This window comes from Bombina bombina, chromosome 1 (assembly GCF_027579735.1).
Source record: "Bombina bombina isolate aBomBom1 chromosome 1, aBomBom1.pri, whole genome shotgun sequence".
Taxonomy (NCBI): domain Eukaryota; kingdom Metazoa; phylum Chordata; class Amphibia; order Anura; family Bombinatoridae; genus Bombina; species Bombina bombina.
The window spans coordinates 1,107,969,138-1,107,984,889 of NC_069499.1; the positions used below are offsets into that span (position 1 = coordinate 1,107,969,138).

Genomic DNA, 15,752 nt, shown 5'->3' on the forward strand with positions numbered 1-15,752 from the left:
AAGGATCTGGGAGAGGGGTAGGGAATTGAGGGGGGCAGCTACACTACAGAAAAATGATTTTTTATATAAAATAATAATAAAAACAATGTTTTCATCAAACTGCCAGTACCCAAGATGGCGGCATATAGGTAGAGGGTCCAACACTGCAGAATAAATATAATTTTTTTTTAAAAAAAGCCTTTTATTTTAGTACTGGCAGACTTTCTGCCAGTACTTAAGATGGCGGTGACAATTGTGAGGTGGGGGAGGAAAGAGAGCTGTTTGAGAGGGGTCAGGGAGTGAGATGTGTCAGGTGGGAGGCTGCTCTCTACACTAAAACTAAAAAAATAACCCTACAAGCTACCTCATTAACCCCTTCACTGCTGGACATTATACAAGTGTGGTGCGCAGCGGCATTTAGGGGCCTTCTAATTACCAAAAAGTAATGCCAAAGCAATAAATGTCTGCTATTTCTGAACAAAGGGGATCCCAGAGAAGCATTTTGTCATAATTGCACAAGCTATAAATAATTTCAGTTAGAAACCTAATGTTTGTGAAAAAGTAAAAAAAAATATGTTTTATTTGATTGCATTTGGCGGTGAAATGGTGGCATAAAATATACCAAAGTGGGTAAAGATCAATACTCAAAGGGACAGTCAAGTCAAAAAAAACTTTCATGATTCAGATAGGGCATGTAATTTTAAACAACTTTCTAATTTACTTTTATCACCAATTTTACTTTGTTCTCTTGGTATTCTTAGTTAAAAGCTAAACCTAGGAGGTTCATATGCTAATTTCTTAGACCTTGAAGGCCACCTCTAATCTAAATGCATTTTTCACCACTAGAGGGCATTAGTTCACGTGTTTCATATAGATAACATTGAGCGCATGCATGTGAATTTACCATGGAGACAGCTCTGATTGGCTAAACTGCAAGTCTGTCAAAAGAACTGAAATAAGGGGGCAGTCTGTTGAGGCTTAGTTACAAGGTAATTACAGAGGTAAAACGTGTATAATTATAACTGTGTTGGTTATGCAAAACTGTGAAATTGGTAATTAAGGGATTATCTATCTTTTAAAACAACAAAAATTCTGGTGTTGACTGTCCCTTTAAAGGGTTAAAATCCTTTAGGCCATTAATTTCTGTGTGGATACATACACAGCGTGAAGCCCTTCATAGGATAGACATGTTTTCAGCCTGGCCCAACGCTTTTTATAGCAAAAAACTGGCGCCAAACTTGCCATCTCAAATATTTTACCATTTCTGAATAAGTAACTGGTAATTTGAAAGGGTTAAAATCTTTTGAGCAACTTATTTCTGTGTGGATCTATACAGGGCAATGATCCCTTCATATGATAGGCATGTTCTCAGCCTGGCCCAATTATTTTTATGGCAAACTGGTGCCAACCTTGCCCCATCATATATTTTACCTTGTCTTAATAAGTAACTGGTATTTTAAAAGAGTTAAAATCCTTTGGGACACTCATTTCTGTGTTGATATATAGGGCGTGAGCTCCTACATACAATCCACATGTTTTCAGACTGGCCCAATGGTTTCTATGGCAAAAGAAAACTGGTGCCAACCTTGCCACTTCATATAGTTTACCTTTTCTGAATAAGTAACTAGTATTTTGAAAGGGTTAAAAACCTTTGGCCACTCATTTCTGTGTGGTTATATAGGGCGTGAGACCCTTTATACAGTCCACATGTTTTCAGACTGGTCTAATGATTTCTATGGCAAAAAAATGGTGCCAAACTTGCCACTTCATATATTTGACCTTTTTCTGAATAAATAACTGGTATTTTAAACAGGTTAAAATCCTTTGGGCCGCTCATTACTGCGTGGATAGATACAGGGAGTGAGCCCCTTTATAGGATAAACATGTTCTCAGCCTGGCCAAATGCATTTTGTAGCAAAACAAAGTGGTTACAAACTTACCATCTAATATTTTAACTTTTCTGAATAAGTAAGTGGTATTTAAAAGGGCAAAAATCTTTTGGGCCATTCATTTCTGTGTGGATATATACAGGGCGTGAGCCCATTCATAGTATACACATGTTCTCAGCCTGTCCCAACACTATTTATGGCAAATAAACTGGTGCCAACCTTGCCACTTCATATATTTTAAATAACTGAATAATTAACTGGTATTTTAAAAGGGGTAAAATCCTTTGGACCCCTCATTTCTTTGTGGATATATACAGGGTGTGAACCTCTACATAGGATATACATGTTCTCCCCCTGACCCAAAGCTTTTTGAAGCAAACATACTGGTGACAACCTTGCCACCTCATATATTTGACCTTTTTCTAAATAAGGAATCAGATATTTTAAAAGAGTTAAAATCCTTTGGGCCACTCATTACTGTGTGGATATATACAAGGAGTGAGCCCCTTCATAGGATAAACATTTTTTTAGCCCGGCCCAATACTTTTTGTACCAAATAAACTGGTGCCAACGTGGCCATCTCCTATATTTAACCTTTTCTGAATAAAGAACTGGTATTTTGAAAGGGTAAAAATCCTTTGGGCCACTCATTGCTGTGTAAATATAAATAGAACTTGAGCCCCATCATAGGAGAGACATGTTCTGAGCCTGGCCCAACGCTATTTATAGCAAATAAACTGGTGCCAACCTTGCCACTTTATATATTTTACCTTTTTTAAATAAGTAAATAGTATTTTAAAACTGTTAAAATCATTTGTGCCACTGATTTATGTGTGGTTATATAGGGTGAGCCAGTTACTTATTTAGAAAAAGGTAAAATATGTGATTTGACAAGGTTGGCACCAGTTTGTCATAAAAAGCATTGGGCCAGGCTGAGAACATGTCTGTCCTATGTAGGGGCTCACGTTCTGTTTATATCCACACAGAAATGAGCGGCCCACAGGATTTTAACCCTTTTTAAATACCAGTTACTTATTTAAAAAAAAAGGTAAAATATATGAGATGGCAAGTTTGGCACCAATTTGTTTGCCATAAAAAGCGTTGGGCCAAGCTGCAAACATATCTATCCTATGAAGGGGCTCCCGTCCTGTATATATCCACACAGAAATTAGTGGCCCAAAGGATTGTAACCCTTTTTAACTACCAATTACTTATTCAGAAAAGGTAAAATATATGAAGTGGCCAGGTTGGCACCAGATTGTTTGCTATAAAAAGCCGTTGGGCCAGGCTGAAAACATGTCTATACTATAAAGGGCTTCATGTCGTGTATGTATCTACACAGAAATCAATGGCCAAAAGGATTTTAACATTTTTAAAAAAACAGTTACTTATTCAAAACATAACCAACATTTTGCCATGTTTGTTATCTGTTTATAGCAATATAAGATGATTTTTTTATGTAAGTTTGTTAAGGTTTTTGGAAAGTGTAATATTTTATTTAAAATAAAAATAATGCTAGATATTTTGTTTATAAAGCTTTATTTTGCAAAATGCTATCAGTTGCTGAATAAGAAGCCAAATTCAGCGCATAACAAGCTGGCCGAATAAGAAGCCAACTTCAGCCTTGTACATTTTGCAGTTTTCTTGTTCTTAATGTTCATTCACAGTGGTTACCTTATAAATGAAAATCAAGCATAAACCACTGTGAATGAAAAAGAAAGCATGCAAAATGTTTAGTTTTTAAGAATTATTGTGTCTATTGGTTGTTTGTTATGTTAAAATTGTTTAAAAAACAACAAAAAAACAAACAAAAAAACACACCTTTGAGCTGAGGTCTAGAGTGGAGCAGACACCAAGCAGCTTCCCTTTTTCTGAAAAAAATTTGAACGCATTTTAGAATACTCAAAGGATTCCTTTTTATAGGGGGTGATTTGCATATACAGCTACACCCAAACATAGTTCAAAACCTAGTCCTACAACCTCTAAATGAACTGCTAAGACACCTGTGGAAAATCTTGAAGGACCATAACCTGATACTTGGAGATTTGTACATCTTGATAAATGTGATTACGCTTTTGTTTCCTCTCCAAACTGTACTTACAGTAGAATTGCATATTTTAAACCTGGACTGGCATAGTGTGCTTGTCTTTATCACACACACACGGTCAGAAAACTTTGCGGTATTACTTAAATTCAAATTGCCCAACTCCCCCTTGCATCCTTTCATATGGAAGCTGAATGATTCCATACTTAACATCCCAAAACTAGCAGAGAAAATAGTCACTCCAATTATTATTTGCCTTTAATTCTCTAACAGATAGTGACCCCTTTATAATATGGGAGACTCAGATGCTTTATGGAGGGGGGGAGGTTATTAAATTTAGGGTACAGGTAAAAAAAAAAAGCAAGACAACATTACCTAGAACAGATAACATACCTAAATTAGAATTTGAACACAAACTAAACCCACAAGATCAAAATGTTGTGAATTTTCAAGGTGAGAAAGGCCCTCCACGACTTGCTAATGCACAAGTATAATTTAACCACGCTGAATGTTAAACAATATTTTTATTACCAAAGTAATCAAGCTGGCAAATTGCTGCACCCACAAATAAAGTTAATATGACTCCTGATAACTCGCCCAGTTCAAAGAATATTACTCTTGTCCACTGGTTTTTAAACCTATCCTCAACCCTAACAGGCCAGATTTTCTGGATTACCTTGGGTGAGAGCAGGTTACTAACCATGTTTGCTAATCAACTTATTTCACCTGTGCTTCAGTACAGATATCCTGAAAATCTGGCCTGAAAACAGGTTTGAAAACCAGTGCTCTAGTCTATACAAAATTGGGAAGGTTGATAATATAGTGTACCTGCACACAAGTTCCCGCTCTTATATTATGAGGACTTTCCTCCCCAAATTGACAACAGACCAGGCAAAAGATCTAGAAATTCCAATATTTCCCACTGAAATAAAGGCAGCAATCAATGATCTTGAAGTTGGAATAAGCCCTGGACCAAATGGGTTCTCAGTTCAGTATTATGAGAGATATGCTCCAATTTTGGCCCCATACCCCCATTCTATTTTTACAAAGGTGGGAAAGCACCCGGGTATGTTTGAGGCACACATCTCAGTGTTTCCAAAGCCAGGTAAGATCCCTAATGTTCCTTTTAACTTCCGACGATTTCCCTCCTGAACGTAGACGTCAAGATCTATGCTAAGATTCTGGTGTGTGGTATTAGCAAAGTGCTTCATCAATTTGTACACACCAATCAAGTGTGTTTTACTCACCCCATAGGGAGGCTCGTGATAATACAATTAAAGTCTTGAGTCTGATAGAGAATGCGCAGAAACACAAAATCCCACACATAATTTTGCAATGGATGCCGAAAAAGCCTTCAATAAGCTTAAAGAAACAGTCTATTCCCATTGTTGGAGATGTGACCATAAAGGCAGCGGTCTGGCACATATGTTGTGGTGGTGCAATTCTATCTAAACCTTCTGGAGACTGATTATAGCAGAAATAGAATCAATCCTAGAAATTCAATTTCCTTTAGATCCTTTGATTTGGCTACTGTGTAAGACTCCCAAAGTAAGATATAACCCCCATAGACATTTATTCAACATACTGTCGAATAGTGTTAAGTTCTAAATAGTAAAGAATTGGAAAAGCAAAGTGGCTCCAACTCTCGACATGTGGTGACATAGAATTTCAGAATTTCTGGAACTAGAGGAATATTACTATATTAAAAACAATAAGATGGATGTGTACGCGGAGATGCTGGCCACTTGGGAATTTTATATTAAACATACAACCCATAACCTAGCAAATCCATTACTATAATATTTTGATGCGGTTTTGATCCCAGTGGATGGATGTGTCTCGAGTTGAACTACACAATCGAGCAAACTCCTTTACTTTCTCTCCTCTTCTACTTTTCTTTTAACTGCTCTTTTTCTTCAATTTTTCTTCTTACCCTCATATATATTTCATATTATTTGTGAATAAATAGAAAGGGGTACCTTTATTTATTTTATGTTACATTATCAATATTTTGAACATTTTTTACTGACTTTGTCAATTCATGAAGGAGCTGAGTCTCCCAATCATACTGTAAACCATTTTTGCTTTTTCAAATAAAGTAGGTTAAAAAAAAAAAAAAGTCTATTCCAATTTTTGTATTGTTTAAAAAGTAAATCCCTTTATTACCCATTCCCCAGTTTTGCATAACCAGCATTGTTATAATACACTTTATCTCTGTGATTACCTTGTATCTAAGCCTCAGCAGACTGTCCCCTTATTTCAGTTCTTTTGACAGACATGCATTTTAGCCAGTCAGTGCTGACTCCTAGGTAACTCCACAGGACTAAGCACAATGTCATCTATATGGCACACGATCTAGCACTGTTTAGTTGTAATAAAAAAACAGCAAAATGCAGTAAGATAAGAGGTGGCCTTCAAGGGCTTAGAAATTAGCATATGAGCCTACCTTGGTTTAGCTTTCAATAAATAATACCAAGAGAACAAAGACAAGTTGATGATAAAAGTAAAATGGAAAGTTTAAAATTGCATGCCCTATCTGAATCATAAAAGTTTAATTTTGACAAGACTGTCTCTTTAACTGAGCTTTCCTGCAAACCACTTTGGAGTTTTTCGGATTTGGGGATGAGTTGATTGAGAAAATGTTTAATTTATATATTCATCCATTGGAACAAATTTGGCTCATTGATTCTCTCTTCAACTCCTTTTCTATCCACGATACCTGCCAAAGTTTCCCCCTTTCATTTCTGTTAGTTATGGAGGTGTTGATTACCAATATTAGAAAGAACCCAAGTATAATGGGACTGACCATTGGACATATACACTACAAGCTGGCACTGTATGCAGATGATGTCGTTTTGACGTTAATCTACCCACTAGAATGCCCCACCAGATTGGCGTTTGAACTGGAGACGTATATTCAATTTTCTAATTTTCAGATAAATTCAACAAAATCAGAATTATTAAAGGGATAGGAAAGTCAAAATGATTCAGATTATGTAATTTTAAGAAACTTTTACATTCACTTCTATTTTCAAATGTGCTTCATATCCTACACTAGTGGGAGCTAGTTGCTGATTGGGGGCTGCACACATTTGTCTCTTATGATTGGCTAACTAGGTGTGTTCAGCTAGCTGCCAGTAGTGCACTGATGTTCATTCAGCAAAGGATAGCTAGAAAATGAAACAAAATTGATAATAGAATTAAATTGTAAAGTTGTTAAAAAAAATGTATGTTCTATTAAAATCATTAAAGAAATTTTCATATCATCTGACCCTTTGCCACTTTCTTTTGGGGTACCACAAGGCCCTGTCCTTGGTCCACTTCTCTTCTCAATTTATACATCATCCTTGGGTTCCTTAATACATTCCCATGGGTTTCAATACAATTTGTATGCTGATGATACCCAAATCTACATGTCTGCCCCAGACCTATCCCCTTCCTTACTAATTCATGTCACCAACTGTCTTTCTAATATTTCATCCTGGATGTCCTCTTACTACCTTAAAGGGACAGTATACTGTAAAATAGTTATTCCCTTAATGTGTTTACAATTGTATTTACAATTGTATTTTTACAATTGTATTTTTACAATTGTATTTTAAAGATCTGATTTTGTGTTTTGAAGCCACAGCCTAATAAAATAGGTTGAGCTTGTAGGTATAATCAGATCTCATTACTGTATTACATTGTGCACATATACCTGCTTCTTTATCTTATATCTGTCCTTAAAACAATCACCAATACTTTGAGAGAACAATGGAAAATCAACATTGTATTACCTTATCTCAGCTTTATCACACTGGGAGTGTAATTTCTTCTGCTGGCTGTGTTTACAAAGCTTATCTATAGCTGGTACGTGCGGCCACAAACTTTCAGAATAGGTGGGGATACCACATGCTAAATCAACTATTTAAAATGCCAATATAAGGGTAAAGGATATACTTGTAAACAATTTAATACACTCCAGCAGGTAAAGTGGATCATTAGGAACAAATTAAAGGGGAGAACATTTTTGAGTAAACTGTCCCTTTAAAGGGACACTGAACCCAATTTTTTTCTTTTGTGATTCAGACAGAGCATGCAATTTTAAGCAACTTTCTAATTTACTCCTATTATCAATTTTTCTTCGTTCTCTTGCTATCTTTATTTGAAAAAGGCATCTAAGCTTTTTTTTTTGGTTCAGTACTCTGGACAGCACTATTTTATTGGTGGATGAATTTATCCACCAATCAGCAAAGACAACCCAGGTTGTTCACCAAAAATGGGCCGGCATCGAAACTTACATTCTTGCATTTCAAATAAAGATACCAAGAGAATGAAGAAAATTTGAATATAGGAGTAAATTAGAAAGTTGCTTAAAATGTCATGCTCTATCTGAATCACGAAAGAAAAAAAAATTTGCCACTTCCTTACACAAGACACAACTAAGACTTTAATCCACTCTCTCATCATTTCCCGTCTTGACTATTGCAACTCCATCCTCTCCGGCCTCCCTAGCTGCCGTCTATCTCCCTTAGTTATAATCCATAATAAAAACCTCTGCCAGGCTGATCTTCCTTACACGTCGCTCCTCATCTGCTGCTCCTCTCTGCCAGTCCCTTCACTGGCTTTCTCTAACTTTCAGAATAAAACAAAATCCTGACTAACTTTTAAAGCTCTCAATAACACTGCTCCACCCTATATCTCTAACCTAGTCTCCAGATACTCACCCTCCCGTTCCCTTCGCTCTGATCGTGACCTCCTCTCATCCTCTCTTGTTACCTCTTCACATTCCCATCTACAAGACTTCTCCAGACTGGCCCCCGTTTTGTGGAACTCTCTGCCTTGCTCTACACGACTCTCCCCTATTTTTTAAACTTTCAAGCGCTCCTTAAAGACTCTACTGTTTAGGGATGCATATTACATACACTAACATTTTCCAATCTTAGTTCCTCTCCTCCTTTAGTTACCCCCTTAGCATGTAAGCCTACGAGCATAAACTGCTTTGTAGATAAGGGTTCTTCAATCCACGGGTTGGGACCCATTACTGGGTCGCAACACAATGTTTACTGGGTTGCGACGTGTGTGTGTGTGTGTTGTATGAGAGTGTGTTTGTGTTGTATGAGAGTGTGTTTGTGTTATTACCTGTCACTTGCATATTGTACCCATGTCTTTAGCGTTGCCGCTGCAGAACCTGTTAGCGCTCTACAAATAACTGATAATTATTTTTGGTGGCCTGCCCAAGACCAATGATATTATGGGCATGGAAATTATTTTGCCTGAGGACACATTATTTGAACTGCTGTATTTAGCTGCATGATTTCCAAAATAACCTCATGTAACCAAGCAATTATTTAGAATATTGAAACAATGCTTTCAGATACTAGACATTTTACAGTAATTTCCTGTGCTCATTTTTAAATTTGCTTAAAATATCAATTCATGTCCCAGCATTGGATACTACTTATTTTCATTTGAGAGTAAGCTACGTATATTAAATTCCAATGTAAGCCTCATGCTAACATTAGGTCTCTAACATAACTCTCAATAATATTATTATTTTGCCAAGAATGCCTGACTATAGATTGTGGAGTGCCAGCTCTTAGCACCAAAGTACCAGGCTTAGTAAGTCCCGCCCTGACCACAGAAGCTCCCTTTCAGAACCCCACCCAGTCCTCAGAATCAAAACACAGCGAACCCCCATCCAATAAACCGGAAGCTCCCATACTCACCCCCAGATTATGACGACATCAACTCTTACCGATCCCGGACAACAACGCAACGAATCCCGCCCACGGGTACACGGATGCCAACCAGCCAATGACCCAACTTCCTCTTAAGAATGACGCTAACACTGGCCAATAGCAAAAGCCACAACTGAAGACGGACACTTAATCTGACCAATCATATATAACAATAATGCGATTCACGATGATGGACGTAAATAACAACCAATTGAAGTCGTTTTTATAGGACTACATAATCGAGGTGTGCCCGAAGCTGTTTATGCATAAAGGAAGTGGCGTCAAAAATGTATCGGTAGATTTTCATGTATGGGCGTGACAGGAAATCGTAGGGTAAGAACAGGATCAGGATGGGGAATGGGATTAGTTTAGGACACCGGTGAATGAGTGACATGTTAGATGTTGTTGTGGGTGAACTACAGGCCTACGATTGGTAGAATTTAGCGTTCTAAATATTCTTGGATATTCGTCTTTATTTTACTTCAGAAATCGGTATGAGTGGCAGATGAGTGCTACTATCAATACTTCACTGTCCGTCTCCATGAACAAAAAGGGGAGCTATATTTTGGGGTGTAACATCCCTGCTGTCCCGATGACTTTCCCTAGCCTGTATACGCATCAACTCTGTTTACCTACATGGATACTTTGTATAAAGCCATCAGCCCACATATTTGTATACAATTCTGCAGGTTTTATATGTGTAACAGTTTACACAGAAATAAAACCCACATTTTACCTTCATGATTCAGAGAGAACATACCGTTTTAAAAACATTCAAATGTACTTCTGTTATCTAATTTGCTTAGTTCTCTTTATATCCTTTGTTCAAAGGTATACCTAGGTAGGCCCAGGAGGTGGGAGCTAGCTGCCACTTGTTATTGGATTACCAATGTGTTCAGCTGGCTCTGAGTAGGGCACTGCTGCTCATCAACAAAGATACCAAAAGAATTAAGCAAAATTGGCAGAAATAAATTGGAAAGTTATTTAATCGTTTCGCTATTAAGCCTTTTATTTTTTACACCCAATTGCTCAACCATTTTGAGCTTTATTTTAGCTACCTACATTTAAACCTTTTTGTAAATCGAATTTCAGCTAGTTACCCACACTAATTTTTTTTTTTTTTTTTTTTTTTAGCAGGCCAAGCAGATTCGCAATATACAATTATTATATTTAATGGCATGTGAGATAGCGGCAGCATTTAAAAAAAAAAAATGTTTAATTTTTGTATAGTTTTTAATAAATAATATTGAAAATAGCCCAGTGACCACTGCTGTTACTGTGATCACCTGACTAAATTGTCATCAAGGGTAGCCACATGTGAAATAGGGGCCCATACCGGCTTTTGGTGGTTATAATATAGATTAGAGAGGCCCCATTGTGCAGTACAGAAATAAAAGCAATTTGGGTTTTTTTGCACAATGATCACTGTTACTACAGTGATCACCTACAGACAAAATTAATAAAACATTTTTAAAAGGGACTTTTTTTTTTTCAATTAACTTTATTAGGGGTCTCTAGACATACTAGTTTTTTCTTTTACTACTCCAAGACCACCACCATTTGAAAGAGCAGTGGTTTTGGAGCTTTGTAGCTGCTATGGGAGCTGAGATAGAGGGGTTTGAAGAACACCCCCAATCCAGCTCCCTAGCCGCTACACTGAGCTTCCTAGGGAGAGGGACAGGTACACACAATACATACAGCTTTAAACGGATGATCTGTCTTAAAGGGACAGGCAGACACATACAAAATCCATGTACAACTCACTGCACACTCGCACAGTCTTAGAGGGACAAATTGCACCACACGTGCACAGTCTTAACGGGACAGAGCACAGTATATTTACTCACACACTTTTGCACACTCTCAAAATCATAAAAGGACGGGCCCACACACAATGCACACATTTATAAAGGGATGCTCAGTCTTAAACGTACAGGCGCGCACACTCACAAAATGTATACAGCCTTTAAAGGGCAACTTACATCACACACAATCTTAATTGTAGAGGCGCATAAACATCCAAGGCACGCAGCCTTAAAGGGACACTGAACCCAATTTTTTTCTTTCATGATTCAGAATTTCAGATAGAGCATGCAATTTTAAGCAACTTTCTAATTTACTCCTATTATCAAATTTTCTTCATTCTCTTGGTATCCTTATTTGAAAAGCAAGAATGTAAGTTTAATGCCGGCCCATTTTTGGTGAACAACCTGGGTTGTCCTTGCTGATTGGACAGAACCAATAAAAAAAAGTGCTGACCATGGGTCTGAATCAAAAACTGTCCGGCTCCTTACCTTAGATGTCTTTTTCAAATAAAGATAGCAAGAGAATGACGAAACATTGATAATAGAAGTAAATTAGAAAGTTGCTTAAAATTGCACGCTCTATCTGAATCATGAAAGAAAAAAAAAATTGGGTTTAGCGTCCCTTTAAGGGAACAGTTGACACCATGCACAGCCTTAAAGGGACAGATCACAGTATGCACATACACAAAATCTTGCGCACCCTCAAAATCTTAAAGCAACAGGCACATAAAATACACATGGCCTTAAAGGGATGCTGTCTTAAAGGGACAGGCACATACACACACTCTACAATGCCTTAAAGGAACAACTTACACCACACACAGTCTTTACAGGACAGATCACAATATATACACACATACAACCTTTCACACTCTCAAAGTCATAAAGGGACAGGCACACACAATGCAAACAGTCTTAAAAAGACAGACTCACACAATGTGCACAGCCTTTAAAGGGTAGCTTACACCATACACAAACCGTTTTATTGGAACAGGCAGACAAATACCCAAGGCACACAGTTTTAAAGGAACATCTGACATCATGCACAGTTTTTAAAGGACCAGTCAACACAATGGATTTGCATAATCAACAAATGCAAGATAACAAGACAATGCAATAGCACTTGGTCTGAACTTCAAATAAGTAGTAGATTTTTTTTATAACAAATTTCAAAGTTATGTATATTTCCACTCCCCTTGTACCATGTGATGGCAATCAGCCAATCACAAATGCATATACGTATAGTCTGCGAGCTCTTGCACATGCTCAGTAGGAGCTGGTGACTCAAAAAGTGTAAATATAAAAAGACTGTGCACATTTTTTTTAATGGAAGTAAATTGGAAAGTTGTTTAAAATTACATGCTGTATCTGAATCATGAAAATGTTATTTAACCTGAGTGTCCCTTTAAGGAACAGGCACAGTCTTATAAGTGCACCCAAGAGTATAGGGCATTAACATGAAAGACACAAACAGTGCACACAGCTTTTAAAAGAACTACTCATACCACATGCGTAAAGTCGTTTTTTTTTAATCTTTATTAATTGAAGCATAAAATAAGACAGTGAAGAGAAAATGCAGTGACACTCATTTTTTTTCTGTATGGTAAAACAGAACATAAAAAAAACAAAAAGAAATCTCTAACATCAAAGAAATTACAAGGAAAGATTATCTATTCCATTTTTCTCAAACTTAATTCATTCAGTTTTATACTTGTATGCTTCTTTTTTTATTTTGAAACCCTTACCCCACCCCATTCAACCCCTAAACCAATGACATAGCTGAGAGAAAAGAGAAAAAAAGAAAAGGGGGGGGGGGAATTCCACCACTCTCATTCCTCCATCAATTCCTATCTTAGTTCCTACCATACACCAAGAAGGATTGTCTCCGTATTTCTAAAAGGAAACATTAATTGATCCTGTTCCCATTTTGACTGGGCTTTAATAAAAGGAGACCACTTTTGAAAAAAACTTCCGTACTTGCCCTTCCTCATGCATCGGAGTATCGAATTGCTCTACAATCAGTTGTATTTTCATGAAGTCTAACCATTCAGGCAGCTTTGGTTCATGTTTCTCTTTCCATTTTTTCATAATTAAATTCTTAGCTGCCATAATTGCTACATTACGTATCTTATACTCTTTACCTGAAGTATCTTTACTAAGAATATTATCTATTTTATAAAAAGGTGTGGCACTCAAAACCTGTTTTTTAGTAATTTGAAATGCAATGTGCATGCAGCCACTAACAATTATATATGCACAAGAAAAAAAGGAAGGACTAATGATAATTATTCAAAAGTCAAAGAATGGCAAGGCCGCACCAATGCAAATTATTAATAGCCAATCTTGTATTTATTGTGAGAACAAAAGTAACATATAACACAATTTATTCCAAATGATTACTAAGTATCACATCATAAAAAGATATAAACACAGCAGATTCAGTTTGCGTAATAATCATGAATGAGGAAGCACTTGGTGCAGACAGCACGCTCCCAAAACTGTAGAACTGAAAGTCCCTTTTGTAGTAAAGTTAGGAGCACTTAGTGCTAATGCTCGCTCCAAAAGGTAACAAGGGTTTGTTATTTTGAACGGAAGGTGTCCATATCCAAATGCTTGAACACACTGGTGTAAATATCTCAATTGCGGATCAATCCCAAGGAATTATACTTATATGCAGAGGCTCATGAAATTATATAACACCACTTGCAAAAGTACACCTTATAACTTTATGATCCATCCACCGGTATGAGGTAAGCTGTTATCGCCACCAAATAGCACTTTTGTAGCTTCTCTTGAAACTTGCAAACCAAAGTTCCGTAGCAATGCTGTGCAAAGTGAGCAATAACGTCCAGGAGATCTTGTTCCGTTACAAAGTTAACACCTTATAACTTAGCTGCTTGTGAAGTTTTCCAGATGCGATACTTTAGTAGCGAAATATCACCAAGTGCAGTCTTTACCAAACAAACACCATGTGTGTAATGCCAGATGACGTGCTTTGCCCCTCCCACTTGGGGTTTGGCCAGGGCTTCATCAGATAGCTGTCAGAGCCAAACCACAGAAAAATAACAACATGCGTTTATCAAATACATTTTACGGATCATTAGTCCTTCCTTTTTTCTTGTGCATAAGAATATTATCTGTTCTAAACCAAGTTTAACCTGTCCCCAGAGGCAGAACTTTTCTTTACTTTCTGCGATGAGATTTTTTTTTTAGTGAAAATTTTTCTGCAGGTCATTTTTAAATAAAATTTAATTTTAAATTAGACAATTACACTAAGGCACCAGTTTAATTGCAATGTGTTGGTTAACTGAAGAAATAAGCAATATTTTGTGTTTGATAATATAGTGCAGTAGTTGAAAATTGCATTGCAAATTAGCTGCGTACAAAAAAAATAAATTTTAAAATGTCTCTAATAAATCCTTTTCTCTTGATCTAACATAGAAATGTAGTAATAAATAGATTCAGTGCTTTTACATTCAGAATAAACAGCTTTGCAGACTGGGAAAGGCTAAGGGGCGGGTTTGAAAAAAATCTCAGAGCCAGTCAACAAGCAATGCACTACTGCATATTTGACTGCTCACTTCCAACAGCAGTTTGCCCTGGATACACTATGTTAAGGAAAATTTACACAGTGCAGCCAGAGCACAGCTCTGTTTGAAGAGCATAGTCTAATGTGGAGCAGCAGTACAAAGTTTAAGTGCTAACAGTTCATGCATGTGTCCTGTTCTTTCTGCAGACATCTCACATCACTGTATGTTCTGCCTTGGGGGCTACCAATATTGCAACCATTTAAGGTGCTGCCCAGAGACACGCCCCAGAGAAAACAATTTAAAAAAAATATTCCAATTTACTTCTATTATCAAATTTGCATAATTTTCATGTTATTCTTTGTTGAAGAGATACCTAGGTAGGCCTGAAGCACTACATGACAGGAAATTGTGCTGTCATCTAGTGCTCTTGCTAATGTATAAGATTGTTGCAAAACTGCTGCCATATTGTGCTGCAGACACCTGCAAACTCCTGAGCTTGCATCTATGTTTTCCAACAAAGGATAACAAAAAAACCAAAAAATTTGATAGACGTAAACCGGAAAGTTGTTTAAAATTGTGTGCTCTATCTGAATCATGAAAGAAAAAAAATCTGGGTTTTAGGTCCCTTTAACTATCTCTTGTGGAGGTAATCCGCTTTCCCTCCTTACCACTTGCCAATTTTACCTGTCAAATGGAGCAAATTGGTGAAAGCTCAGGTCTCTGGCCCGGCAACTGACAGGCTAGATGGCAGATCTACTGATCAAATAAGTCCTTTATTCTTA

The 15,752-nt window shown here is 37.0% G+C and overlaps 1 protein-coding gene across 6 annotated transcripts in view; it reads right to left on the reverse strand.

The window, feature by feature from the left end:
* The window catches only part of SP2 (Sp2 transcription factor), a 64,277-nt gene extending 54,477 nt beyond the window's left edge, over positions 1-9,800 (reverse strand). Inside the window, exons 1-2 of one of the 6 annotated variants that reach the window (XM_053697519.1) lie at positions 9,624-9,736; positions 3,690-3,739 (exon numbers count right to left, since the gene is read on the reverse strand). The gene's annotated coding sequence lies outside the window, so the exon portion shown is untranslated. Of the gene's footprint in view, positions 1-3,689; positions 3,740-9,623 lie in introns of all 6 variants that reach the window. The other 5 variants (XM_053697495.1, XM_053697535.1, XM_053697502.1 and 2 more) reach the window with 5 other exon arrangements.
* Between the last annotated feature and the right edge of the window lie 5,952 nt (positions 9,801-15,752).